The sequence below is a fragment of the Macaca nemestrina genome, chromosome 15 (genome assembly GCF_043159975.1).
Source record: "Macaca nemestrina isolate mMacNem1 chromosome 15, mMacNem.hap1, whole genome shotgun sequence".
In the NCBI taxonomy this organism is placed as follows: Eukaryota; Metazoa; Chordata; class Mammalia; order Primates; family Cercopithecidae; genus Macaca; species Macaca nemestrina.
Window position 1 is genome coordinate 81,057,480 of NC_092139.1, and position 25,875 is coordinate 81,083,354.

The window sequence follows — 25,875 nt, forward strand, 5'->3', positions numbered from 1 at the left end:
AGACAGTTCTTGTGGAATTGGAAGGTGATGTTTGGAAGCCCATAGAGGGCTAGGGTGAAAAAGGAAATATCCTCAGATGAAATCTGGAAAGAAGCTTTCTGAGAAACTGCTTCGTGTTCTGTTAATTCATCTCACAGAGTTACATCTGTATTTCGTGGATCTCTTTGCTAGCCTTATTTCTGTGAAATCTGAGAACAGATGTTTCGGATCCCTTTGAAGAATATAGGGCCAAAGGAAATATCCTCCGATAACAAAGAGAAGGAAGCTTTCTGAGAAACTTCTTTGTGTTCTGTGAAATCAACTCACAGAGTTACAGCTTTCCCCTCAAGAAGCCTTTCGCTAAGACAGTTCTTGTGGAATTGGAAGGTGATATTTGGAAGCCCATAGAGGGCTAGCGTGAAAAAGGAAATATCCTCAGATGAAATCTGGAAAGAAGCTTTCTGAGAAACTGCTTAGTGTTCTGTTAATTCATCTCACAGAGTTACATCTGTATTTCGTGGATCTGTTTGCAAGCCTTATTTCTATGGAATCTGTGAACAAATATTTGGAGCCCTTTGAAGACTATAGGGCCAAGGGAAATATCCTCCGATAACAAAGAGAAAGAAGCTTTCTGAGAAATTTCTTCGTGTTCTGTGAAATCATCTCACAGAGTTACAGCTTTCCCCTCAAGAAGCCTTTCGATAAGACAGTTCTTGTGGAATTGGCAAAGTGATATTTGGAAGCCCATAGAGGGCTATGGTGAAAAAGGAAATATCCTCAGATGAAATCTGGAAAGAATCGTTCTGAGAAACTGCTTAGTGTTCGGTTAATTCATCTCCCAGAGTGACATCTGTATTTCGTGGATCTCTTTGCTAGCCTTATTTCTGTGGAATCTGAGAACAGATATTTCGGATCCCTTTGAAGACTATAGGGCCAAAGGAAATATCCTCCGATAAGAAAGAGAAAGAAGCTTTCTGAGAAACTTCTTTGTGTTCTGTGAAATCATCTCACAGAGTTACAGCTTTCCCCTCAAGAAGCCTTTCGCTAAGACAGTTCTTGTGGAATTGGCCAAGTGATATTTGGAAGCCCCTAGAGGGCTATGGTGAAAAAGGAAATATCCTCAGATGAAATCTGGAAAGAAGCTTTCTGAGAAACTGCTAAGTGTTCTGTTAATTCATCTCACAGAGTTACATCTGTACTTCGTGGATCTCTTTGCTAGCCCTATTTCTGTGGAATCTGAGAACAGATATTTCGGATCCCTTTGAAGACTATAGGCCAATGGAAATATCCTCCGATTAGAAAGAGAAAGAAGCTTTCTGAGAAATTTCTTTGTGTTCTGTGAAATCATCTCACAGAGTTACAGCTTTCCCTTCAAGAAGTTTTTCGCTAAGAGAGTTCTTGTGGAATTTGCAAAGTGATATTTGGAAGCCCATAGTGAGCTATGGTGAAAAAGGAATTATCCTCAGATGAAATCTGGAAAGAAACTTTCTGAGAAACTGCTTGGTGTTCTGTTAATTCATCTCACAGAGTTACATCTGTATTTCGTGGATCTCTTTGCTAGCCTTATTTCTGTGGAATCTGAGAACAGATATTTCGGATCCCTTTAAAGATTATAGGGCCAAAGGAAATATCCTCCGATAACAAAGAGAAAGAAGCTTTCTGAGAAACTTCTTTTTGTTCTGTGAAATCAACTCACTGAGTTACAGCTTTCCCCTCAAGAAGCCTTTCGCTACTACAGTTCTTGTGGAATTGGCAAAGTGATATTTGGAAGCCCATAGAGGGCTATGTTGAAATAGGAAATATCCTCAGATGAAATCTGGAAAGAATCTTTCTGAGAAACTGCTTAGTGTTCTGTGAAATCATCTCACAGAGTTACAGCATACCCCTCAAGAAGCCTTTTGCTATGACAGTTCTTGTGGAATTTGCAAAGTGATATTTGGAAGCCCTTAGAGGGCTATGGTGAGAAAGGAAATATCCTCAGATGAAATCTGGAAAGCAGCCATCTGAGAAACTGCTTAGTGTTCTGTTAATTCATCTCTAAGGTTTACAGCTTTCCCCTCAAGAAGCCGCTCGCTAAGCCTGTTCTTGTGGAATTCGCAAAGTGATATTTGGAAGCCCATAGAGGGCTATGGTGAAAAAGAATATATCCCCTGAGATAAACTGGAAAGAAGCTTTCTGAGAAACTACTTTGTGATGTGTGACTTCCACACACAGAGTTACATCTGTATTTGGTGGATCTCTTTGCTAGCCTTATTTCTGTGGAATCTGAGAACAGATATTTCGGATTCCTTTGAAGAATATAAGGCCAAAGGAAATATCCTCCGATAACAAAGAGAAAGAAGCTTTCTGAGAAACTTCTTTGTGTTCTGTGAAATCATCTCACAGAGTTACAGCTTTCCCCTCAGGAAGCCTATCGCTAAGACAGTTCTTGTGGATTGGCATAGTGATATTTGGAAGCCCATAGAGGGCTATGGTGAAAAAGGAAATATCCTCAGATGAAATCTGGAAAGAAGCTTTCTGAGAAACTGCTTAGTGTTCGGTTAATTCATGTCCCAGAGTTACATCTGTATTTCGTGGATCTCTTTGCTAGCCTTATTTCTGTGGTATCTGAGAACAGATATTTCGGATCCCTTTGAAGGCTATAGGGCTAAAGGAAATATCCTCCGATAAGAAAGAGAAAGAAGCTTTCTGAGAAACTTCTTTGTATTCTGTGAAATCATCTCACAGAGTTACAGCTTTCCCCTCAAGAATCCTTTCGCTAAGACAGTTCTTGTGGAATTGGCAAAGTGATATTTGGAAGCCCATAGTGGGCTACGGTGAAAAAGGAATTATCCTCAGATGAAATCTGGAAAGAAACTTTCTGAGAAACTGCTTGGTGTTCTGTTAATTCATCTCACAGAGTTACATCTGTATTTCGTGGATCTCTTTGCTAGCCTTATTTCTGTGGAATCTGAGAACAGATATTTCGGGTCCCTTTGAAGAGTGTAGGGCCAAAGGAAATATCCACCGATAACAAAGAGACAGAAGATTTCTGAGAAACTTCTTTGTGTTCTGTGAAATCATCTCACAGAGTTACAGCTTTCCCCTCAGGAATACTTTCGCAAAGACAGTTCTTGTGGAATTGGCAAAGTGATATTTGGAAGCCCATAGAGGGCTACGGTGAAAAAGGAACTATCCTCAGATGAAATTTGGAAAGAAGCTTTCTGAGAAACTGCTTAGTGTTCTGTTAATTCATCTCACAGAGTTACATCTGTATTTGGTGGATCTCTTTGCTAGCCTTATTTCTGTGGAATCTAAGAACAGATATTTCGGGTCCCTTTAAAGAATATAAGGCCAAAGGAAATATCCTCCGATAACAAAGAGAAAGAAGCTTTCTGAGAAACTTCTTTGTGTTCTGTGAAATCATCTCACAGAGTTACAGCTTTACCCTCAAGAAGCCTTTCGCTAAGACAGTTCTTGTGGATTTGGCATAGTGATACTTGGAAGCACTTAGAGGGCTATGGTGAAAGAGGAAATATTCTCAGATGAAATCTTGAAAGAAGCTTTCTGAGAAAGTTCTTGGTGTTCTGTTAATTCATCTCACAGAGTTACAACTGTATTTCGTGGATCTCTTTGCTAGCCTTATTTCTGTGGAATCTGAGAACAGATGTTTCGGATTCCTTTGAAGACTATAGGGCCAAAGGAAATATCCTCCGATAACAAAGAGAAGGAAGCTTTCTGAGAAACTTCTTTGTGTTCTGTGAAATCAACTCACAGAGTTACAGCTTTCCCCTCAAGAAGCCTTTCGCTAAGACAGTTCTTGTGGAATTGGAAGGTGATATTTGGAAGCCCATAGAGGGCTAGCGTGAAAAAGGAAATATCCTCAGATGAAATCTGGAAAGAAGCTTTCTGAGAAACTGCTTAGTGTTCTGTTAATTCATCTCACAGAGTTACATCTGTATTTCGTGGATCTGTTTGCAAGCCTTATTTCTATGGAATCTGTGAACAAATATTTGGAGCCCTTTGAAGACTATAGGGCCAAGGGAAATATCCTCCGATAACAAAGAGAAAGAAGCTTTCTGAGAAATTTCTTCGTGTTCTGTGAAATCATCTCACAGAGTTACAGCTTTCCCCTCAAGAAGCCTTTCGATAAGACAGTTCTTGTGGAATTGGCAAAGTGATATTTGGAAGCCCATAGAGGGCTATGGTGAAAAAGGAAATATCCTCAGATGAAATCTGGAAAGAATCGTTCTGAGAAACTGCTTAGTGTTCGGTTAATTCATCTCCCAGAGTGACATCTGTATTTCGTGGATCTCTTTGCTAGCCTTATTTCTGTGGAATCTGAGAACAGATATTTCGGATCCCTTTGAAGACTATAGGGCCAAAGGAAATATCCTCCGATAAGAAAGAGAAAGAAGCTTTCTGAGAAACTTCTTTGTGTTCTGTGAAATCATCTCACAGAGTTACAGCTTTCCCCTCAAGAAGCCTTTCGCTAAGACAGTTCTTGTGGAATTGGCCAAGTGATATTTGGAAGCCCCTAGAGGGCTATGGTGAAAAAGGAAATATCCTCAGATGAAATCTGGAAAGAAGCTTTCTGAGAAACTGCTAAGTGTTCTGTTAATTCATCTCACAGAGTTACATCTGTACTTCGTGGATCTCTTTGCTAGCCCTATTTCTGTGGAATCTGAGAACAGATATTTCGGATCCCTTTGAAGACTATAGGCCAATGGAAATATCCTCCGATTAGAAAGAGAAAGAAGCTTTCTGAGAAATTTCTTTGTGTTCTGTGAAATCATCTCACAGAGTTACAGCTTTCCCTTCAAGAAGTTTTTCGCTAAGAGAGTTCTTGTGGAATTTGCAAAGTGATATTTGGAAGCCCATAGTGAGCTATGGTGAAAAAGGAATTATCCTCAGATGAAATCTGGAAAGAAACTTTCTGAGAAACTGCTTGGTGTTCTGTTAATTCATCTCACAGAGTTACATCTGTATTTCGTGGATCTCTTTGCTAGCCTTATTTCTGTGGAATCTGAGAACAGATATTTCGGATCCCTTTAAAGATTATAGGGCCAAAGGAAATATCCTCCGATAACAAAGAGAAAGAAGCTTTCTGAGAAACTTCTTTTTGTTCTGTGAAATCAACTCACTGAGTTACAGCTTTCCCCTCAAGAAGCCTTTCGCTACTACAGTTCTTGTGGAATTGGCAAAGTGATATTTGGAAGCCCATAGAGGGCTATGTTGAAATAGGAAATATCCTCAGATGAAATCTGGAAAGAATCTTTCTGAGAAACTGCTTAGTGTTCTGTGAAATCATCTCACAGAGTTACAGCATACCCCTCAAGAAGCCTTTTGCTATGACAGTTCTTGTGGAATTTGCAAAGTGATATTTGGAAGCCCTTAGAGGGCTATGGTGAGAAAGGAAATATCCTCAGATGAAATCTGGAAAGCAGCCATCTGAGAAACTGCTTAGTGTTCTGTTAATTCATCTCTAAGGTTTACAGCTTTCCCCTCAAGAAGCCGCTCGCTAAGCCTGTTCTTGTGGAATTCGCAAAGTGATATTTGGAAGCCCATAGAGGGCTATGGTGAAAAAGAATATATCCCCTGAGATAAACTGGAAAGAAGCTTTCTGAGAAACTACTTTGTGATGTGTGACTTCCACACACAGAGTTACATCTGTATTTGGTGGATCTCTTTGCTAGCCTTATTTCTGTGGAATCTGAGAACAGATATTTCGGATTCCTTTGAAGAATATAAGGCCAAAGGAAATATCCTCCGATAACAAAGAGAAAGAAGCTTTCTGAGAAACTTCTTTGTGTTCTGTGAAATCATCTCACAGAGTTACAGCTTTCCCCTCAGGAAGCCTATCGCTAAGACAGTTCTTGTGGATTGGCATAGTGATATTTGGAAGCCCATAGAGGGCTATGGTGAAAAAGGAAATATCCTCAGATGAAATCTGGAAAGAAGCTTTCTGAGAAACTGCTTAGTGTTCGGTTAATTCATGTCCCAGAGTTACATCTGTATTTCGTGGATCTCTTTGCTAGCCTTATTTCTGTGGTATCTGAGAACAGATATTTCGGATCCCTTTGAAGGCTATAGGGCTAAAGGAAATATCCTCCGATAAGAAAGAGAAAGAAGCTTTCTGAGAAACTTCTTTGTATTCTGTGAAATCATCTCACAGAGTTACAGCTTTCCCCTCAAGAATCCTTTCGCTAAGACAGTTCTTGTGGAATTGGCAAAGTGATATTTGGAAGCCCATAGTGGGCTACGGTGAAAAAGGAATTATCCTCAGATGAAATCTGGAAAGAAACTTTCTGAGAAACTGCTTGGTGTTCTGTTAATTCATCTCACAGAGTTACATCTGTATTTCGTGGATCTCTTTGCTAGCCTTATTTCTGTGGAATCTGAGAACAGATATTTCGGGTCCCTTTGAAGAGTGTAGGGCCAAAGGAAATATCCACCGATAACAAAGAGACAGAAGATTTCTGAGAAACTTCTTTGTGTTCTGTGAAATCATCTCACAGAGTTACAGCTTTCCCCTCAGGAATACTTTCGCAAAGACAGTTCTTGTGGAATTGGCAAAGTGATATTTGGAAGCCCATAGAGGGCTACGGTGAAAAAGGAACTATCCTCAGATGAAATTTGGAAAGAAGCTTTCTGAGAAACTGCTTAGTGTTCTGTTAATTCATCTCACAGAGTTACATCTGTATTTGGTGGATCTCTTTGCTAGCCTTATTTCTGTGGAATCTAAGAACAGATATTTCGGGTCCCTTTAAAGAATATAAGGCCAAAGGAAATATCCTCCGATAACAAAGAGAAAGAAGCTTTCTGAGAAACTTCTTTGTGTTCTGTGAAATCATCTCACAGAGTTACAGCTTTACCCTCAAGAAGCCTTTCGCTAAGACAGTTCTTGTGGATTTGGCATAGTGATACTTGGAAGCACTTAGAGGGCTATGGTGAAAGAGGAAATATTCTCAGATGAAATCTTGAAAGAAGCTTTCTGAGAAAGTTCTTGGTGTTCTGTTAATTCATCTCACAGAGTTACAACTGTATTTCGTGGATCTCTTTGCTAGCCTTATTTCTGTGGAATCTGAGAACAGATGTTTCGGATTCCTTTGAAGACTATAGGGCCAAAGGAAATATCCTCCGATAACAAAGAGAAGGAAGCTTTCTGAGAAACTTCTTTGTGTTCTGTGAAATCATCTCACAGAGTTACAGCTTTCCCCTCAAGAAACCTTTCGCTAAGACAGTTCTTGTGGAATTGGAAGGTGATATTTGGAAGCCCATAGAGGGCTAGGGTGAAAAAGGAAATATCCTCAGATGAAATCCGGAAAGAAGCTTTCTGAGAAACTGCTTAGTGTCCTTTTAATTCATCTCACAGAGTTACATCTGTATTTGGTTGATCTCTTTCCTAGCCTTATTTCTGTGGAATCTGAGAACAGATATTTGGATCCCTTTGAAGACTATAGGGCCAAAGGAAATATCCTCCGATAAAAAAGAGAAAGAAGATTTCTGAGAAATTTCTTTGTGTTCTGTGAAATCATCTCACAGATTTACAGCTTTCCCCTCAAGAAGCCTTTCGCTAAGACAGTTCTTGTGGAATTGGCAAAGTGATATTTGGAAGACCATAGAGGGCTATTGTGAAAAATTAATTATCCTCAGATGAAATCTGGAAAGAAGCTTTCTGAGAAACTGCTTAGTGTTCGGTTAATTCATCTCCCAGAGTTACATCTGTATGTCGAGGATCTCTTTGCTAGCCTTATTTCTGTGGAATCTGAGAACAGATATTTCGATCCCTTCGAAGACTATAGGGCTAAAGGAAATATCCTACGATTACAAAGAGAAAGAAGCTTTCTCAGAAACTTCTTTGTGTTCTGTGAAATCATCTCACAGAGTTACAGCTTTCCCCTCAAGAAGCCTTTCGCTAAGACAGTTCTTGTGGAATTGGCAAAGTGATATTTGGAAACCCATAGAGGGCTATGGTGAAAAAGGAAATATCCTCAGATGAAATCTGGAAAGAAGCTTTCTGAGAAACTGCTTAGGGTTCTGTTAATTCATCTCACAGAGTTACATCTGTATTTCGTGGATCTCTTTGCTAGCCTTATTTCTGTGGAATCTGAGAACAGATATTTCGGATCCCTTTGAAGACTATAGGCCAATGGAAATATCCTCCGATTACAAAGAGAAAGAAGCTTTCTGAGAAATTTCTTCGTGTTCCGTGAAATCATCTCACAGAGTTACAGCTTTCCCTTCTAGAAGTTTTTCGCTAAGACAGTTCTTGTGGAATTGGCAAAGTGATATTTGGAAGCCCATAGAGGGCTATGGTGAAAAAGGAAATATCCTCAGATGAAATCTGGAAAGAAAGTTTCTGAGAAACTGTTTTGTGTTCTGTTAATTCATCTCACAGAGTTACATCTGTATTTCGTGGATCTCTTTGCTAGCCTTATTTCTGTGGAATCTGAGAACAGATATTTCGAATCCCTTTGAAGACTATAGGGCCAAAGGAAATATCCTCCGATAACAAAGAGAAAGAAGCTTTCTGAGAACTTCTTTGTGTTCTGTGAAATCATCTCACAGAGGTAGAGCTTTCCCCTCAAGAAGCCTTTCGCTAAGACAGTTCTTGTGGAATTGGCAAAGTGATATTTGGAAGCACATAGAGGGCTATGGTGAAAAAGGAAATATCCTCAGATGAAATCTGGAAAGATGCTTTCTGAGAAACTGCTTAGTGTTCGGTTAATTCATCTCCCAGAGTTACATCTGTATTTCGTGGATCTCTTTGCTAGCCTTATTTCTGTGGAATCTGAGAACAGATATTTCGGATCCCTTTGAAGACTATAGGGCCAAAGGAAATATCCTCTGATAACAAAGAGAAAGAAGATTTTTGAGAAACTTCTCTGTGTTCTGCGAAATCATCTCACAGAGTTACTGCTTTCCCCTCAAGAAGCCTTTCGCTAAGACAGTTCTTGTGGAATTGGCAAAGTGATATTTGGAAGCCCATAGAGGGCTATGGTGAAAAAGGAAATATCCTCAGATGAAATCTGGAAAGGGCTTTCTGAGAAACTGCTAAGTGTTCTGTTAGTTCATCTCACAGAGTTACATCTGTATTTCGTGGATCACTTTGGTAGCCTTATTTCTGTGGATTCTGAGAACAGATATGTCGGCTCCCTTTGAAGACTATAGGGCCAAAGGAAATATCCTCCAATATCAAAGAGAAAGAAGTTTTCTGAGAAACTTCTTTGTGTTCCGTGAAATCATCTCACAGAGTTACAGCTTTCCCCTCCAGAAGCCTTTCGCTAAGACAGTTCTTGTGGAATTGGCAAAGTGATATTTGGAAGCCCATAGAGGGCTATGGTGAAAAAGGAAATATCCTCAGATGAAATATGTAAAGAAGCTTTCTGAGAAACTGCTTAGTGTTGTGTTAAGTCATCTCCCAGAGTTACATCTGTATTTCGAGGATCTCTTTGCTAGCCTTATTTCTGTGGAATCTGAGAACAGATATTTCGGATCGCTTTGAAGACTCTTGGGCCAAAGGAAATATCCAACGATAACAAAGAGAAAGAAGCTTTCTGAGAAACTTCTTTGTGTTTTGTGAAATCATCTCACAGAGTTACAGCTTTCGCCTCAAGAAGAGTTTCCCTAAGACAGTTCTTGTGGAATTGGCAAAGTGATATTTGGAAGCCCGTAGAGGGCTATGGTGAAAAAGGAAATATCCTCAGATGAAATCTGGAAAGAAGCTTTCTGAGAAACTGCTTGGTGTTCTGTTAATTCATCTCACAGAGTTACATCTGTATTTCGTGGATCTCTTTGCTCGCCTTATTTCTGCGTAATCTGAGAACAGATATTTCGGATCCCTTTGAAGACTATAGGGCCAAAAGGAATATCCTCCTATAACAAAGAGAAAGAAGCTTTCTGAGAAACTTCTTTGTGTTCTGTGAAATCATCTCACAGAGTTACAGCTTTACCCTCAAGAAGCCTTTCGCTAAGACAGTTCTTGTGGATTTGGCATAGTGATACTTGGAAGCACTTAGAGGGCTATGGTGAAAGAGGAAATATTCTCAGATGAAATCTTGAAAGAAGCTTTCTGAGAAAGTTCTTGGTGTTCTGTTAATTCATCTCACAGAGTTACAACTGTATTTCGTGGATCTCTTTGCTAGCCTTATTTCTGTGGAATCTGAGAACAGATGTTTCGGATTCCTTTGAAGACTATAGGGCCAAAGGAAATATCCTCCGATAACAAAGAGAAGGAAGCTTTCTGAGAAACTTCTTTGTGTTCTGTGAAATCATCTCACAGAGTTACAGCTTTCCCCTCAAGAAACCTTTCGCTAAGACAGTTCTTGTGGAATTGGAAGGTGATATTTGGAAGCCCATAGAGGGCTAGGGTGAAAAAGGAAATATCCTCAGATGAAATCTGGAAAGAAGCTTTCTGAGAAACTGCTTAGTGTCCTTTTAATTCATCTCACAGAGTTACATCTGTATTTGGTTGATCTCTTTCCTAGCCTTATTTCTGTGGAATCTGAGAACAGATATTTGGATCCCTTTGAAGACTATAGGGCCAAAGGAAATATCCTCCGATAACAAAGAGAAAGAAGATTTCTGAGAAATTTCTTTGTGTTCTGTGAAATCATCTCACAGATTTACAGCTTTCCCCTCAAGAAGCCTTTCGCTAAGACAGTTCTTGTGGAATTGGCAAAGTGATATTTGGAATACCATAGAGGGCTATTGTGAAAAATTAATTATCCTCAGATGAAATCTGGAAAGAAGCTTTCTGAGAAACTGCTTAGTGTTCGGTTAATTCATCTCCCAGAGTTACATCTGTATGTCGAGGATCTCTTTGCTAGCCTTATTTCTGTGGAATCTGAGAACAGATATTTCGATCCCTTCGAAGACTATAGGGCTAAAGGAAATATCCTCCGATTACAAAGAGAAAGAAGCTTTCTGAGAAACTTCTTTGTGTTCTGTGAAATCATCTCACAGAGTTACAGCTTTCCCCTCAAGAAGCCTTTCGCTAAGACAGTTCTTGTGGAATTGGCAAAGTGATATTTGGAAACCCATAGAGGGCTATGGTGAAAAAGGAAATATCCTCAGATGAAATCTGGAAAGAAGCTTTCTGAGAAACTGCTTAGTGTTCTTTTAATTCATCTCACAGAGTTACATCTGTATTTGGTTGATCTCTTTCCTAGCCTTATTTCTGTGGAATCTGAGAACAGATATTTGGATCCCTTTGAAGACTATAGGGCCAAAGGAAATATCCTCCGATAACAAAGAGAAAGAAGCTTTCTGAGAAATTTCTTTGTGTTCTGTGAAATCATCTCACAGATTTACAGCTTTCCCCTCAAGAAGCCTTTCGCTAAGACAGTTCTTGTGGAATTGGCAAAGTGATATTTGGAAGACCATAGAGGGCTATTGTGAAAAATTAATTATCCTCAGATGAAATCTGGAAAGAAGCTTTCTGAGAAACTGCTTAGTGTTCGGTTAATTCATCTCCCAGAGTTACATCTGTATTTCGTGGATCTCTTTGCTAGCCTTATTTCTGTGGAATCTGAGAACAGATATTTCGATCCCTTCGAAGACTATAGGGCTAAAGGAAATATCCTCCAATAAGAAAGAGAAAGAAGCTTTCTGAGAAACTTCTTTGTGTTCTGTGAAATCATCTCACAGAGTTACAGCTTTCCCTTCTAGAAGTTTTTCGCTAAGACAGTTCTTGTGGAATTGGCAAAGTGATATTTGGAAGCCCATAGAGGGCTATGGTGAAAAAGGAAATATCCTCAGATGAAATCTGGAAAGAAAGTTTCTGAGAAACTGTTTTGTGTTCTGTTAATTCATCTCACAGAGTTACATCTGTACTTCGTGGATCTCTTTGCTAGCCCTATTTCTGTGGAATCTGAGAACAGATATTTCGGATCCCTTTGAAGACTATAGGCCAATGGAAATATCCTCCGATTAGAAAGAGAAAGAAGCTTTCTGAGAAATTTCTTTGTGTTCTCTGAAATCATCTCACAGAGTTACAGCTTTCCCTTCAAGAAGTTTTTCGCTAAGATAGTTCTTGTGGAATTGGCAAAGTGATATTTGGAAGCCATAGTGAGCTATGGTGAAAAAGGAATTATCCTCAGATGAAATTTGGAAAGAAGCTTGCTGAGAAACTGCTAATTGTTCTGTTAATTCATCTCACAGAGTTACATCTGTACTTCGTGGATCTCTTTGCTAGCCTTATTTCTGTGTAATCTGAGAACAGATATTTCGGGTCCCTTTGAAGAGTGTAGGGCCAAAGGAAATATCCACCGATAACAAAGAGACAGAAGATTTCTGAGAAACTTCTTTGTGTTCTGCGAAATCATCTCACAGAGTTACAGCTTTCCCCTCAAGAATACTTTCGCTAAGACAGTTCTTGTGGAATTGGCAAAGTGATATTTGGAAGCCCATAGAGGGCTATGGTGAAAAAGGAACTATCCTCAGATAAAATCTGGAAAGAAGCTTTCTGAGAATCTGCTTAGTGTTCTGTTAATTCATCTCACAGAGTTACATCTGTATTTGGTGGATATCTTTGCTAGCCTTATTTCTGTGGAATCTGAGAACAGATATTTCGGGTCCCTTTAAAGAATATAAGGCCAAAGGAAATATCCTCCGATAACAAAGAGAAAGAAGCTTTCTGAGGAACTTCTTTGTGTTCTGTGAAATCATCTCACAGAGTTACAGCTTTCCCCTCAAGAAGCCTTTCTCTAAGACAGTTCTTGTGGATTTGGCATAGTGATACTTGGAAGCACTTAGAGGGCTATGGTGAAAAAGGAAATATTCTCAGATGAAATCTTCAAAGAAGCTTTCTGAGAAAGTTCTTGGTGTTCTGTTAATTCATCTCACAGAGTTACAACTGTATTTCGTGGATCTCTTTGCTAGCCTTATTTCTGTGGAATCTGAGAACAGATGTTTCGGATTCCTTTGAAGACTATAGGGCCAAAGGAAATATCCTCCGATAACAAAGAGAAGGAAGCTTTCTGAGAAACTTCTTTGTGTTCTGTGAAATCATCTCACAGAGTTACAGCTTTCCCCTCAAGAAACCTTTCGCTAAGACAGTTCTTGTGGAATTGGAAGGTGATATTTGGAAGCCCATAGAGGGCTAGGGTGAAAAAGGAAATATCCTCAGATGAAATCTGGAAAGAAGCTTTCTGAGAAACTGCTTAGTGTTCTTTTAATTCATCTCACAGAGTTACATCTGTATTTGGTTGATCTCTTTCCTAGCCTTATTTCTGTGGAATCTGAGAACAGATATTTGGATCCCTTTGAAGACTATAGGGCCAAAGGAAATATCCTCCGATAACAAAGAGAAAGAAGCTTTCTGAGAAATTTCTTTGTGTTCTGTGAAATCATCTCACAGATTTACAGCTTTCCCCTCAAGAAGCCTTTCGCTAAGACACTTCTTGTGGAATTGGCAAAGTGATATTTGGAAGACCATAGAGGGCTATTGTGAAAAATTAATTATCCTCAGATGAAATCTGTAAAGAAGCTTTCTGAGAAACTGCTTAGTGTTCGGTTAATTCATCTCCCAGAGTTACATCTGTATGTCGAGGATCTCTTTGCTAGCCTTATTTCTGTGGAATCTGAGAACAGATATTTCGATCCCTTCGAAGACTATAGGGCTAAAGGAAATATCCTCCAATAAGAAAGAGAAAGAAGCTTTCTGAGAAACTTCTTTGTGTTCTGTGAAATCATCTCACAGAGTTACAGCTTTCCCTTCTAGAAGTTTTTCGCTAAGACAGTTCTTGTGGAATTGGCAAAGTGATATTTGGAAGCCCATAGAGGGCTATGGTGAAAAAGGAAATATCCTCAGATGAAATCTGGAAAGAAAGTTTCTGAGAAACTGTTTTGTGTTCTGTTAATTCATCTCACAGAGTTACATCTGTATTTCGTGGATCTCTTTGCTAGCCTTATTTCTGTGGAATCTGAGAACAGATATTTCGGATCCCTTTGAAGACTATAGTGCCAATGGGAATATCCTCCTATAACAAAGAGAAAGAAGCTTTCTGAGAAACTTCTTTGTGTTCTGTGAAATCATCTCACAGAGGTAGAGCTTTCCCCTCAAGAAGCCTTTCGCTAAGACAGTTCTTGTGGAATTGGAAAAGTGATATTTGGAAGCCCATAGAGGGCTATGGTGAAAAAGAAAATATCCTCAGATGAAATCTGGAAAGAAGCTTTCTGAGAAACTGCTTAGTGTTCTGTTAATTCATCTCACAGAGTTACATCTGTATTTCGTGGATCTCTTTGCTAGCCTTATTTCTGTGGAATCTGAGAACAGATATTTCGGATCCCTTTGAAGACTATAGGGCCAAAGGAAATATCCTCCGATAACAAAGAGAAAGAAGCTTTCTGAGAAACTTCGTTGTGTTCTCTGAAATCATCTCACAGAGTTACAGCTTTCCCCTCAAGAAGCCTTTCGCTAAGACAGTTCTTGTGGAATTGGCAAAGTGATATTTGGAAGCCCATAGTGGGCTATAGTGAAAAAGGAAATATCCTCAGATGAAATCTGGAAAGAAGCTTTCTGAGAAACTGCTAAGTGTTCTGTTAATTCATCTCACAGAATTACATCTGTACTTCGTGGATCTCTTTGCTAGCCTTATTTCTGTGGAATCTGAGAACAGATATTTCGGATCCCTTTAAAGAATATAAGGCCAAAGGAAATATCCTCCAATAACAAAGAGAAAGAAGCTTTCTGAGAAGCTTCTTTGTGATCTGTGAAATCATCTCACAGAGTTACAGCTTTCCCTTCAAGAAGCCTTTCGCTAAGACAGTTCTTGTGGAATTGGAAGGTGATATTTGGAAGCCCATAGAGGGCTAGGGTGAAAAAGGAAATATCCTCAGATGAAATCTGGAAAGAAGCTTTCTGAGAAACTGCTTAGTGTTCTGTTAATTCATCTCACAGAGTTACATCTGTATTTCGTGGATCTCTTTGCTAGCCTTATTTCTGTGGAATCTGAGAACAGATATTTGGATCCCTTTGAAGACTATAGGGCCAAAGGAAATATCCTCCGAAACAAAGAGAAAGAAGCTTTCTGAGAAATTTCTTTGTGTTCTGTGACATCATCTCACAGAGTTACTCTTTCCCCTCAAGAAGCCTTTCGCTAAGACCGTTCTTGTGGAATTGGCAAAGTGATATTTGGAAGCCCATAGAGGGCTATGGTGAAAAAGGAAATATCCTCAGATGAAATCTGGAAAGAAGCTTTCTGAGAAACTGCTTAGTGTTCGGTTAATTCATCTCCCAGAGTTACATCTGTATTTCGTGGATCTCTTTGCTAGCCTTATTTCTGTGGAATCTGAGAACAGATATTTCGGATCCCTTTGAAGACTATAGGGCTAAAGGAAATATCCTCCGATAAGAAAGAGAAAGAAGCTTTCTGAGAAACTTCGTTGTGTTCTCTGAAATCATCTCACAGAGTTACAGCTTTCCCCTCAAGAAGCCTTTCGCTAAGACAGTTCTTGTGGAATTGGCAAAGTGATATTTGGAAGCCCACAGAGGGCTATGCTGAAAAAGGTAATATCCTGAGATGAAATCTGGAAAGAAGCTTTCTGAGAAACTGCTTAGTGTTCTGTTAATTCACCTCACAGAGTTACATCTGTATTTGGTGGATCTCTTTGCTAGCCTTATTTCTGTGGAATCTGAGAACAGATATTTCGGATCCCTTTAAAGAATATAAGGCCAAAGGAAATATCCTCCGATAACAAAGAGAAAGAAGCTTTCTGAGAGACTTCTTTGTGTTCTGTGAAATCATCTCACAGAGTTAGAGCTTTCCCCTCAAGAAGCCTTTCGCTAAGACAGTTCTTGTGGATTTGGCATAGTGATATTTGGAAACCCATAGAGGGTTATGGTGAAAAAGGAAATATCCTCAGATGAAACCTGGAAAGAAGCTTTCTGAGAAATTGCTTGGTGTTCTGTTAATTCATCTCACAGAGTTACAACTGTGTTTCGTGGATCTCTTTGCTAGCCTTATTTCTGTGGAATCTGAGAACAGATATTTCGTATCCCTTTGAAGACTATAGGGCTAAAGGAAATATCCTCCGATAAGAAAGAGAAAGAAGCTTTCTGTGAAACTTCTTTGTGTTCTGTGAAATCATCTCACAGAGTTACAGCTTTCCCCTCAAGAAGCCTTTCGCTAAGACAGTTCTTGTGGAATTGGCAAAGTGATATTTGGAAGCCCATAGTGGGCTATGGTGAAAAAGGAATTATCCTCAGATGAAATCTGGAAAGAAACTTTTTGAGAAACTGCTTGGTGTTCTGTTAATTCATCTCTCAGGGTTACATCTGTATTTCGTGGATCTCTTTGCTAGCCTTATTTCTGTGGAATCTGAGAACAGATGTTTCGGATCCCTTTGAAGACTATAGGGCCAAAGGAAATATCCTCCGATAACAAAGAGAAGGAAGCTTTCTGAGAAACTTCTTTGTGTTCTGTGAAATCATCTCACAGAGTTACAGCTTCCCCTCAAGAAACCTTTCGCTAAGACAGTTCTTGTGGAATTGGAAGGTGATGTTTGGAAGCCCATAGAGGGCTAGGGTGAAAAAGGAAATATCCTCAGATGAAATCTGGAAAGAAGCTTTCTGAGAAACTGCTTCGTGTTCTGTTAATTCATCTCACAGAGTTACATCTGTATTTCGTGGATCTCTTTGCTAGCCTTATTTCTGTGAAATCTGAGAACAGATGTTTCGGATCCATTTGAAGAATATAGGGCCATAGGAAATATCCTCCGATAACAAAGAGAAGGAAGCTTTCTGAGAAACTTCTTTGTGTTCTGTGAAATCAACTCACAGAGTTACAGCTTTCCCCTCAAGAAGCCTTTCGCTAAGACAGTTCTTGTGGAATTGGAAGGTGATATTTGGAAGCCCATAGAGGGCTAGCGTGAAAAAGGAAATATCCTCAGATGAAATCTGGAAAGAAGCTTTCTGAGAAACTGCTTAGTGTTCTGTTAATTCATCTCACAGAGTTACATCTGTATTTCGTGGATCTGTTTGCAAGCCTTATTTCTATGGAATCTGTGAACAAATATTTGGAGCCCTTTGAAGACTATAGGGCCAAGGGAAATATCCTCCGATAACAAAGAGAAAGAAGCTTTCTGAGAAATTTCTTCGTGTTCTGTGAAATCATCTCACAGAGTTACAGCTTTCCCCTCAAGAAGCCTTTCGATAAGACAGTTCTTGTGGAATTGGCAAAGTGATATTTGGAAGCCCATAGAGGGCTATGGTGAAAAAGGAAATATCCTCAGATGAAATCTGGAAAGAATCGTTCTGAGAAACTGCTTAGTGTTCGGTTAATTCATCTCCCAGAGTGACATCTGTATTTCGTGGATCTCTTTGCTATCCTTATTTCTGTGGAATCTGAGAACAGATATTTCGGATCCCTTTGAAGACTATAGGGCCAAAGGAAATATCCTCCGATAAGAAAGAGAAAGAAGCTTTCTGAGAAACTTCTTTGTGTTCTGTGAAATCATCTCACAGAGTTACAGCTTTCCCCTCAAGAAGCCTTTCGCTAAGACAGTTCTTGTGGAATTGGCCAAGTGATATTTGGAAGCCCCTAGAGGGCTATGGTGAAAAAGGAAATATCCTCAGATGAAATCTGGAAAGAAGCTTTCTGAGAAACTGCTAAGTGTTCTGTTAATTCATCTCACAGAGTTACATCTGTACTTCGTGGATCTCTTTGCTAGCCCTATTTCTGTGGAATCTGAGAACAGATATTTCGGATCCCTTTGAAGACTATAGGCCAATGGAAATATCCTCCGATTAGAAAGAGAAAGAAGCTTTCTGAGAAATTTCTTTGTGTTCTGTGAAATCATCTCACAGAGTTACAGCTTTCCCTTCAAGAAGTTTTTCGCTTAGAGAGTTCTTGTGGAATTTGCAAAGTGATATTTGGAAGCCCATAGTGAGCTATGGTGAAAAAGGAATTATCCTCAGATGAAATCTGGAAAGAAACTTTCTGAGAAACTGCTTGGTGTTCTGTTAATTCATCTCACAGAGTTACATCTGTATTTCGTGGATCTCTTTGCTAGCCTTATTTCTGTGGAATCTGAGAACAGATATTTCGGATCCCTTTAAAGATTATAGGGCCAAAGGAAATATCCTCCGATAACAAAGAGAAAGAAGCTTTCTGAGAAACTTCTTTTTGTTCTGTGAAATCAACTCACTGAGTTACAGCTTTCCCCTCAAGAAGCCTTTCGCTACTACAGTTCTTGTGGAATTGGCAAAGTGATATTTGGAAGCCCATAGAGGGCTATGTTGAAATAGGAAATATCCTCAGATGAAATCTGGAAAGAAGCTTTCTGAGAAACTGCTTAGTGTTCTGTGAAATCATCTCACAGAGTTACAGCGTACCCCTCAAGAAGCCTTTTGCTATGACAGTTCTTGTGGAATTTGCAAAGTGATATTTGGAAGCCCTTAGAGGGCTATGGTGAGAAAGGAAATATCCTCAGATGAAATCTGGAAAGCAGCCATCTGAGAAACTGCTTAGTGTTCTGTTAATTCATCTCTAAGGTTTACAGCTTTCCCCTCAAGAAGCCGCTCGCTAAGCCTGTTCTTGTGGAATTCGCAAAGTGATATTTGGAAGCCCATAGAGGGCTATGGTGAAAAAGAATGTATCCCCTGAGATAAACTGGAAAGAAGCTTTCTGAGAAACTACTTTGTGATGTGTGACTTCCACACACAGAGTTACATCTGTATTTGGTGGATCTCTTTGCTAGCCTTATTTCTGTGGAATCTGAGAACAGATATTTCGGATTCCTTTGAAGAATATAAGGCCAAAGGAAATATCCTCCGATAACAAAGAGAAAGAAGCTTTCTGAGAAACTTCTTTGTGTTCTGTGAAATCATCTCACAGAGTTACAGCTTTCCCCTCAGGAAGCCTATCGCTAAGACAGTTCTTGTGGATTGGCATAGTGATATTTGGAAGCCCATAGAGGGCTATGGTGAAAAAGGAAATATCCTCAGATGAAATCTGGAAAGAAGCTTTCTGAGAAACTGCTTAGTGTTCGGATAATTCATGTCCCAGAGTTACATCTATATTTCGTGGATCTCTTTGCTAGCCTTATTTCTGTGGTATCTGAGAACAGATATTTCGGATCCCTTTGAAGGCTATAGGGCTAAAGGAAATATCCTCCGATAAGAAAGAGAAAGAAGCTTTCTGAGAAACTTCTTTGTATTCTGTGAAATCATCTCACAGAGTTACAGCTTTCCCCTCAAGAATCCTTTCGCTAAGACAGTTCTTGTGGAATTGGCAAAGTGATATTTGGAAGCCCATAGTGGGCTACGGTGAAAAAGGAATTATCCTCAGATGAAATCTGGAAAGAAACTTTCTGAGAAACTGCTTGGTGTTCTGTTAATTCATCTCACAGAGTTACATCTGTATTTCGTGGATCTCTTTGCTAGCCTTATTTCTGTGGAATCTGAGAACAGATATTTCGGGTCCCTTTGAAGAGTGTAGGGCCAAAGGAAATATCCACCGATAACAAAGAGACAGAAGATTTCTGAGAAACTTCTTTGTGTTCTGTGAAATCATCTCACAGAGTTACAGCTTTCCCCTCAAGAATACTTTCGCAAAGACAGTTCTTGTGGAATTGGCAAAGTGATATTTGGAAGCCCATAGAGGGCTACGGTGAAAAAGGAACTATCCTCAGATGAAATCTGGAAAGAAGCTTTCTGAGAAACTGCTTAGTGTTCTGTTAATTCATCTCACAGAGTTACATCTGTATTTGGTGGATCTCTTTGCTAGCCTTATTTCTGTGGAATCTAAGAACAGATATTTCGGGTCCCTTTAAAGAATATAAGGCCAAAGGAAATATCCTCCGATAACAAAGAGAAAGAAGCTTTCTGAGAAACTTCTTTGTGTTCTGTGAAATCATCTCACAGAGTTACAGCTTTACCCTCAAGAAGCCTTTCGCTAAGACAGTTCTTGTGGATTTGGCATAGTGATACTTGGAAGCACTTAGAGGGCTATGGTGAAAGAGGAAATATTCTCAGATGAAATCTTGAAAGAAGCTTTCTGAGAAAGTTCTTGGTGTTCTGTTAATTCATCTCACAGAGTTACAACTGTATTTCGTGGATCTCTTTGCTAGCCTTATTTCTGTGGAATCTGAGAACAGATGTTTCGGATTCCTTTGAAGACTATAGGGCCAAAGGAAATATCCTCCGATAACAAAGAGAAGGAAGCTTTCTGAGAAACTTCTTTGTGTTCTGTGAAATCATCTCACAGAGTTACAGCTTTCCCCTCAAGAAACCTTTCGCTAAGACAGTTCTTGTGGAATTGGAAGGTGATATTTGGAAGCCCATAGAGGGCTAGGGTGAAAAAGGAAATATCCTCAGATGAAATCTGGAAAGAAGCTTTCTGAGAAACTGCTTAGTGTCCTTTTAATTCATCTCACAGAGTTACATCTGTATTTGGTTGATCTCTTTCCTAGCCTTATTTCTGTGGAATCTGAGAACAGATATTTGGATCTCTTTGAAGACTATAGGGCCAAAGGAAATATCCTCCGATAACAAAGAGAAAGAAGATTTCTGAGAAATTTCTTTGTGTTCTGTGAAATCATCTCACAGATTTACAGCTTTCCCCTCAAGAAGCCTTTCGCTAAGACAGTTCTTGTGGAATTGGCAAAGTGATATTTGGAAGACCATAGAGGGCTATTGTGAAAAATTAATTATCCTCAGATGAAATCTGGAAAGAAGCTTTCTGAGAAACAGCTTAGTGTTCGGTTAATTCATCTCCCAGAGTTACATCTGTATGTCGAGGATCTCTTTGCTAGCCTTATTTCTGTGGAATCTGAGAACAGATATTTCGATCCCTTCGAAGACTATAGGGCTAAAGGAAATATCCTCCGATTACAAAGAGAAAGAAGCTTTCTGAGAAACTTCTTTGTGTTCTGTGAAATCATCTCACAGAGTTACAGCTTTCCCCTCAAGAAGCCTTTCGCTAAGACAGTTCTTGTGGAATTGGCAAAGTGATATTTGGAAACCCATAGAGGGCTATGGTGAAAAAGGAAATATCCTCAGATGAAATCTGGAAAGAAGCTTTCTGAGAAACTGCTTAGGGTTCTGTTAATTCATCTCACAGAGTTACATCTGTATTTCGTGGATCTCTTTGCTAGCCTTATTTCTGTGGAATCTGAGAACAGATATTTCGGATCCCTTTGAAGACTATAGGCCAATGGAAATATCCTCCGATTACAAAGAGAAAGAAGCATTCTGAGAAATTTCTTCGTGTTCCGTGAAATCATCTCACAGAGTTACAGCTTTCCCTTCTAGAAGTTTTTCGCTAAGACAGTTCTTGTGGAATTGGCAAAGTGATATTTGGAAGCCCATAGAGGGCTATGTTGAAAAAGGAAATATCCTCAGATGAAATCTGGAAAGAAAGTTTCTGAGAAACTGTTTTGTGTTCTGTTAATTCATCTCACAGAGTTACATCTGTATTTCGTGGATCTCTTTGCTAGCCTTATTTCTGTGGAATCTGAGAACAGATATTTCGAATCCCTTTGAAGACTATAGGGCCAAAGGAAATATCCTCCGATAACAAAGAGAAAGAAGCTTTCTGAGAACTTCTTTGTGTTCTGTGAAATCATCTCACAGAGGTAGAGCTTTCCCCTCAAGAAGCCTTTCGCTAAGACAGTTCTTGTGGAATTGGCAAAGTGATATTTGGAAGCACATAGAGGGCTATGGTGAAAAAGGGAAATATCCTCAGATGAAATCTGGAAAGAAGCTTTCTGAGAAACTGCTTAGTGTTCGGTTAATTCATCTCCCAGAGTTACATCTGTATTTCGTGGATCTCTTTGCTAGCCTTATTTCTGTGGAATCTGAGAACAGATATTTCGGATCCCTTTGAAGACTATAGGGCCAAAGGAAATATCCTCTGATAACAAAGAGAAAGAAGATTTTTGAGAAACTTCTCTGTGTTCTGCGAAATCATCTCACAGAGTTACTGCTTTCCGCTCAAGAAGCCTTTCGCTAAGACAGTTCTTGTGGAATTGGCAAAGTGATATTTGGAAGCCCATAGAGGGCTATGGTGAAAAAGGAAATATCCTCAGATGAAATCTGGAAAGGGCTTTCTGAGAAACTGCTAAGTGTTCTGTTAGTTCATCTCACAGAGTTACATCTGTATTTCGTGGATCACTTTGGTAGCCTTATTTCTGTGGATTCTGAGAACAGATATATCGGCTCCCTTTGAAGACTATAGGGCCAAAGGAAATATCCTCCAATATCAAAGAGAAAGAAGTTTTCTGAGAAACTTCTTTGTGTTCCGTGAAATCATCTCACAGAGTTACAGCTTTCCCCTCCAGAAGCCTTTCGCTAAGACAGTTCTTGTGGAATTGGCAAAGTGATATTTGGAAGCCCATAGAGGGCTATGGTGAAAAAGGAAATATCCTCAGATGAAATATGTAAAGAAGCTTTCTGAGAAACTGCTTAGTGTTGTGTTAAGTCATCTCCCAGAGTTACATCTGTATTTCGAGGATCTCTTTGCTAGCCTTATTTCTGTGGAATCTGAGAACAGATATTTCGGATCGCTTTGAAGACTCTTGGGCCAAAGGAAATATCCAACGATAACAAAGAGAAAGAAGCTTTCTGAGAAACTTCTTTGTGTTTTGTGAAATCATCTCACAGAGTTACAGCTTTCGCCTCAAGAAGAGTTTCGCTAAGACAGTTCTTGTGGAATTGGCAAAGTGATATTTGGAAGCCCGTAGAGGGCTATGGTGAAAAAGGAAATATCCTCAGATGAAATCTGGAAAGAAGCTTTCTGAGAAACTGCTTGGTGTTCTGTTAATTCATCTCACAGAGTTACATCTGTATTTCGTGGATCTCTTTGCTCGCCTTATTTCTGCGTAATCTGAGAACAGATATTTCGGATCCCTTTGAAGACTATAGGGCCAAAAGGAATATCCTCCTATAACAAAGAGAAAGAAGCTTTCTGAGAAACTTCTTTGTGTTCTGTGAAATCATCTCACAGAGTTACAGCTTTACCCTCAAGAAGCCTTTCGCTAAGACAGTTCTTGTGGATTTGGCATAGTGATACTTGGAAGCACTTAGAGGGCTATGGTGAAAGAGGAAATATTCTCAGATGAAATCTTGAAAGAAGCTTTCTGAGAAAGTTCTTGGTGTTCTGTTAATTCATCTCACAGAGTTACAACTGTATTTCGTGGATCTCTTTGTTAGCCTTATTTCTGTGGAATATGAGAACAGATGTTTCGGATTCCTTTGAAGACTATAGGGCCAAAGGAAATATCCTCCGATAACAAAGAGAAGGAAGCTTTCTGAGAAACTTCTTTGTGTTCTGTGAAATCATCTCACAGAGTTACAGCTTTCCCCTCAAGAAACCTTTCGCTAAGACAGTTCTTGTGGAATTGGAAGGTGATATTTGGAAGCCCATAGAGGGCTAGGGTGAAAAAGGAAATATCCTCAGATGAAATCTGGAAAGAAGCTTTCTGAGAAACTGCTTAGTGTCCTTTTAATTCATATCACAGAGTTACATCTGTATTTGGTTGATCTCTTTCCTAGCCTTATTTCTGTGGAATCTGAGAACAGATATTTGGATCCCTTTGAAGACTATAGGGCCAAAGGAAATATCCTCCGATAACAAAGAGAAAGAAGATTTCTGAGAAATTTCTTTGTGTTCTGTGAAATCATCTCACAGATTTACAGCTTTCCCCTCAAGAAGCCTTTCGCTAAGACAGTTCTTGTGGAATTGGCAAAGTGATATTTGGAATACCATAGAGGGCTATTGTGAAAAATTAATTATCCTCAGATGAAATCTGGAAAGAAGCTTTCTGAGAAACTGCTTAGTGTTCGGTTAATTCATCTCCCAGAGTTACATCTGTATGTCGAGGATCTCTTTGCTAGCCTTATTTCTGTGGAATCTGAGAACAGATATTTCGATCCCTTCGAAGACTATAGGGCTAAAGGAAATATCCTCCGATTACAAAGAGAAAGAAGCTTTCTGAGAAACTTCTTTGTGTTCTGTGAAATCATCTCACAGAGTTACAGCTTTCCCCTCAAGAAGCCTTTCGCTAAGACAGTTCTTGTGGAATTGGCAAAGTGATATTTGGAAACCCATAGAGGGCTATGGTGAAAAAGGAAATATCCTCAGATGAAATCTGGAAAGAAGCTTTCTGAGAAACTGCTTAGGGTTCTGTTAATTCATCTCACAGAGTTACATCTGTATTTCGTGGATCTCTTTGCTAGCCTTATTTCTGTGGAATCTGAGAACAGATATTTCGGATCCCTTTGAAGACTATAGGCCAATGGAAATATCCTCCGATTACAAAGAGAAAGAAGCTTTCTGAGAAATTTCTTCGTGTTCCGTGAAATCATCTCACAGAGTTACAGCTTTCCCTTCTAGAAGTTTTTCGCTAAGACAGTTCTTGTGGAATTGGCAAAGTGATATTTGGAAGCCCATAGAGGGCTATGGTGAAAAAGGAAATATCCTCAGATGAAATCTGGAAAGAAAGTTTCTGAGAAACTGTTTTGTGTTCTGTTAATTCATCTCACAGAGTTACATCTGTATTTCGTGGATCTCTTTGCTAGCCTTATTTCTGTGGAATCTGAGAACAGATATTTCGAATCCCTTTGAAGACTATAGGGCCAAAGGAAATACCCTCCGATAACAAAGAGAAAGAAGCTTTCTGAGAAACTTCTTTGTGTTCTGTGAAATCATCTCACAGAGGTAGAGCTTTCCCCTCAAGAAGCCTTTCGCTAAGACAGTTCTTGTGGAATTGGCAAAGTGATATTTGGAAGCACATAGAGGGCTATGGTGAAAAAGGAAATATCCTCAGATGAAATCTGGAAAGAAGCTTTCTGAGAAACTGCTTAGTGTTCGGTTAATTCATCTCCCAGAGTTACATCTGTATTTCGTGGATCTCTTTGCTAGCCTTATTTCTGTGGAATCTGAGAACAGATATTTCGGATCCCTTTGAAGACTATAGGGCCAAAGGAAATATCCTCTGATAACAAAGAGAAAGAAGATTTTTGAGAAACTTCTCTGTGTTCTGCGAAATCATCTCACAGAGTTACTGCTTTCCCCTCAAGAAGCCTTTCGCTAAGACAGTTCTTGTGGAATTGGCAAAGTGATATTTGGAAGCCCATAGAGGGCTATGGTGAAAAAGTAAATATCCTCAGATGAAATCTGGAAAGGGCTTTCTGAGAAACTGCTAAGTGTTCTGTTAGTTCATCTCACAGAGTTACATCTGTATTTCGTGGATCACTTTGGTAGCCTTATTTCTGTGGATTCTGAGAACAGATATGTCGGCTCCCTTTGAAGACTATAGGGCCAAAGGAAATATCCTCCAATATCAAAGAGAAAGAAGTTTTCTGAGAAACTTCTTTGTGTTCCGTGAAATCATCTCACAGAGTTACAGCTTTCCCCTCCAGAAGCCTTTCGCTAAGACAGTTCTTGTGGAATTGGCAAAGTGATATTTGGAAGCCCATAGAGGGCTATGGTGAAAAAGGAAATATCCTCAGATGAAATATGTAAAGAAGCTTTCTGAGAAACTGCTTAGTGTTGTGTTAAGTCATCTCCCAGAGTTACATCTGTATTTCGAGGATCTCTTTGCTAGCCTTATTTCTGTGGAATCTGAGAACAGATATTTCGGATCGCTTTGAAGACTCTTGGGCCAAAGGAAATATCCAACGATAACAAAGAGAAAGAAGCTTTCTGAGAAACTTCTTTGTGTTTTGTGAAATCATCTCACAGAGTTACAGCTTTCGCCTCAAGAAGAGTTTCGCTAAGACAGTTCTTGTGGAATTGGCAAAGTGATATTTGGAAGCCCGTAGAGGGCTATGGTGAAAAAGGAAATATCCTCAGATGAAATCTGGAAAGAAGCTTTCTGAGAAACTGCTTGGTGTTCTGTTAATTCATCTCACAGAGTTACATCTGTATTTCGTGGATCTCTTTGCTCGCCTTATTTCTGCGTAATCTG